Source organism: Malurus melanocephalus, unplaced genomic scaffold (assembly GCF_030028575.1).
Source record: "Malurus melanocephalus ecotype Western Australia unplaced genomic scaffold, MMel_1.1 scaffold_424, whole genome shotgun sequence".
In the NCBI taxonomy this organism is placed as follows: domain Eukaryota; kingdom Metazoa; phylum Chordata; class Aves; order Passeriformes; family Maluridae; genus Malurus; species Malurus melanocephalus.
In genome coordinates, this window is record NW_026623656.1 from 98,346 (window position 1) to 102,439 (window position 4,094).

The 4,094-nt window shown below is 50.1% G+C and overlaps 1 non-coding gene across 1 annotated transcript; it reads right to left on the bottom strand.

Annotated features, from left to right (window-relative positions):
• Nucleotides 1-1,398: 1,398 nt before the first annotated feature.
• Nucleotides 1,399-1,471, bottom strand: TRNAT-AGU (transfer RNA threonine (anticodon AGU)). The gene has a single exon. It is a non-coding gene; the product is annotated as a tRNA-Thr (tRNA).
• Nucleotides 1,472-4,094: the final 2,623 nt, after the last annotated feature.

Consider the following 4,094-nt stretch of genomic DNA (forward strand, 5'->3'; position numbering starts at 1 on the left):
CCCAGGCCCGTGTTTAAGAAGCAGCACCAGAGGGTGTGGGCTCTGCATTGCAGCAGGGTCACTGGGAGAGGAGCTCTCATATAAAATCAGGCACTGCAGAGATTAAGAATTCAGCCAAACACATCTGAACATTTGTCACCGTTGTACAGAAAGGAAGGATATTAATTTTTCAGAGGATCATTTCCATCCCCACCAGGCTCAGCTAAGCTGAACCCACGAGCCTGATTGCAAACGTGAACTTGAGCCACAAAGATCTGTTTGGGTCTCRCTCTGTGGTCTCCTCTGAAAGCCAAAGAAAGAGATAAAACTGCAATGAGGGATGGGGGAAGCACCTAGAACCACAACAGCCTGGAGATAAATTCACTTTTAATAAAACCCATCTGTCCATTTTCCAGGATCCTGGGTTAAAATAACAATAACTTGTGTTCATTTATTAATTACAGACTAATGGGAACCCTGCTGGCTTCTGTTTCTTTATCCACACTGTGATAAGTACAGGGGAAATCAGGGAAATTCCTGCAGGTCACTCCTCCTGTGGAGGAAACATCAACCCACAAAAGCTCAGTTTTTGTGGACAACAGAGCTGGAAGGATCCAGCCTGAGGGGAGGCAAACAAAGCACCACATCCCTCATGCCATCCTGTGGCCCCCTCCACAAGACAAAAGTCCTTCAGGCTTTTGGTTCTTCCTTCCTTCCTTCCCTCAGATGGAAAAGACCCTTTTCAGACTCAAAAATGACCTCTTCCATCACWGGTTTGGCTCACTCAGATGGATTCAATACAGTGAGTCTATTTGAAAATGAACAGCAAAAGAGATGTGCAAAGGCAGAGGAGGAAATCTCATAAATCTGGACAGTAATTCATGGAACTCAAGACGCAAAATAGGCTAATTCCTAGCTATTTCTGTATTCTTAGAAATGATAACTTTCCAGCCCCCTCAGCAGGGCTCTGTGGATGACTGATGTTGCTGCTCCTCCACAAACAACATTCATAATGTTTTTGGCCAGCTCTGCAATTATGGAGCTCTGGAGCAGTAATTTGATTGTCCTGCTGATGTCTGAAGAGATGAAGCAGCTCTGACTGTAAATACCTGGCAGCCATTTCAGCCATGTCCCCCAATGAGCCTCACAAARTCTGCAGGCTCCAGAAGGCTCCAAATCCCATTATTGAGTGTTCCCCATCTTCGATCACTGGACTTTAAAAAAATATTTCAAGGGCAGAGCTCTGACCATTGCTGCTTTCTCTGCTTCTCYGTGCCTATTCTTTGGTGTAGGTGCTGTGGGATGTTTGTATTTCTCACAGGCTGGGCTGGATGCTCCAAAAAACAGCATCAGGACYATTTTGGGAATGAAGAGGATGATAAAGCAGTGAGGTGTTTGCAGGAGGTACTGACCCTCCCCAGGCTCCAGTGAGATTTGAACTCACGACCCCTGGTTTACTAGACCAGTGCTCTAACCCCTGAGCTATGGAGCCTCTGAAATTTGGGTGCTTTTGCCTCTGCAMACATTTCATATCATAATTTTCTCTTCATTCTGCTGTGGAGTGGCACCAGTACTGCTGGAATGTGCTGCTCCAAGGATTCTCAATTCTCTTCCCAAACTGCACCAAAATGCATCAGTCACAAAACCACCACACCAGGTGAACCCAATCCCAAACCCAAACTCTCCTYCAGCTCATCCCTGTAGGGTGACTCCCTTTGTCCCAGCCAAGAAGCTTGGGAAGTTTGCAAAGAAACAATGACATTGGGGCCCTTCATAGTAATTGCACTAATTTATCAAAGAAGGAAAGAAACGGGGGCCACRAAGATCCTCTGAGAGCTGGAGCCCCTCTCATGTGAGGAAGTGCTGAGAGAATTGGGGTTATTCAGCCTGGAGAAGAGCAGGKGCCAGGATGACACTTCTGTAGCCTTTCAGTGCCTGAAGAGGCTCCAGGAGTGCTGGAAAGAGATTTTTCATAATGGCATGGAAAGACAGGACACAGAGAATGGATTCTCACTGCCAGAGGGCAGGGATGGATGGGATATTGGGAAGGAATTGTTCCCTGGGAGGGTTCCCCACAGGGTGCCCAGAGAAGCTGTGGCTGCCCCTGGATCCCTGGCAGTGCCCAAGGCCAGGCTGGACATTGGGGCTGGGAGCAGYYTGGGACAGTGGGAGGTRTCCCAGGAAAACGAGATGGGATTTCAGGTCCCTTCCAGCCCAACCCAGTCTGTGACTYTCTCACATCCCCCTTTCCCCACTGCAAATGAGCTGTGTGTTCATTCTTTCTTCTCAGCTCTTCAAAGATGTCACTGCTCCCTCAGCAGTCTGTGCTGTGCTTTGGGCAATGGGGCTGAGTTCTGCACTTTCATATTTCAGAGCTGTTCTTTGGTGTCTGAATTTTGGGGATCATCTTTCTTAGAGCTCCATTCTCCCCTGAAGGTGGAGAGAAAGGGGTGTCAGGAGAAGCASCCCCAGCATTTGTTGTGTTACCTCCCTTGGTGCCACAACCATCAGATGTTAATTGTGCCTGGGCTGCATTAGTAATTATTGCAGCCCAAGCACAGGGTATTCTCATGGCACAGCTTTGTGCTGTTTCCCTGGATTTTGGAGCACATTTGGGGAGGCTGTGTCAGTCAGAATGACCCCAGCAGCGACTCCTCAGGCACTGGCTGCACACAGAGTGGCTGCCTTGTGTTGCGTCAGGAAGATTCTGCTTTCTCCTCCTTTTCCTGGTGCTGAGCCCAGTTCTCCTGCTGGGCCCTAAAGCTTTTGGGATCCATCTGGTTTGGAGATACATTTGCTTCGGGCCACACTGCTTGGAAGGGGTCTGCAGCACCTCCAGGCCTGCAGGGTGCCTCTGGTTTGAAGAGGGGTGTCAGTGATGGACAGGGTCCTTTGTCAACCCCCYAGTCCTGGGCAGCTGACTCTGGGTGGCCCTGCTGGAGCCTGAATGGGGGAAAGGGGACATTCTGTGCCAAAATTTTCATTCCACAGTTTCTTCCTCCTATCTTCATCCTGAGCACCCCACAGGGACACTCCCCATCTTTTGTGCCCTGTCACAGTTCTGCAATCTGAAAAGGTTCTCCTGGGAAACCACAGGCCGGGAAATTGAAGAAGAAGCTCCCTTCCAATGACACCAACAGGGATCCCGCGTACACTGAGGCTTTCCAGGGAGAGGGAAAGTTGGTTGTGGCCTCACRAGGGAGGCTGAGCTGCAGGATGGACACATTTCACTCCCTACACAGCAGAGATAGATTTGGGGCAGTTGAAGATCCTGTGGTGCTGCCACACCACGTGCAAGAAGCTCAACAAGATCCAAGGACAGCCTGGCCTCAAGTTCTCCAGTTCTCCCAGTTTGCCATGGATGGAGCWGAGGCTGGTCCATCTCCAGCCTGCCCAAGCCTGGCTGCTTTCTGCCCCAGCATGTAAATAAAATGGAAATCACATGGATGATGTACTGCTGGATTCCTGCTTAGCACTGAAATTCTGGGGACAGTCACCKGTCAGCTGCAATTCCAGCATCCATTTTTCCTCTGTGGATTCTTCCAGGTGAGAACCCTCATCTTGCTCTTTTGGGCTCTGCTTCACTCAGCTGAGGCAAACAGAGGTGGATTGTCCCTGGCAGGAGCAAGGTGGGGACACTTCAGTCCATTTCCATTGCAGAGGCAGCCGGAGGGGAACATCCCAGAGGGATCAGGGGTTATTTTGTTCCTTCCCTGCTGCGTTATCCTTCCTTGGAGAGCCYTTAGGATGCCAGCTCTAGGCTGAATCTGACAGACTGTGGGACTGAGCACTGCCCAGGCTGAGTTTCCAGCTGAGGATGAAACTGTCACAAAAGTGCGGTGAACACGGAGAAAGAACCACAGGGAACAGAACTYGGGATTCAGCATTTGGCCAAACATTGGCTAATGAGAGCCCCTGTGACATCCTTGAACATTTGTGCAGAATTGTTCAATATGGTCAGTGCCAGAGCGACTGGGAGAATCCTCCTACAGTTCCTCCACCCTGGTGCCCSGGGCTGGCCCTGGGGTGATTTCTGGTGCAGAATGAGGAGCTCTGGCCCTGCACAGGACCTTGGGTACYAAGTCTCATCTTCCTCACCTCAGGCAACTCATGCA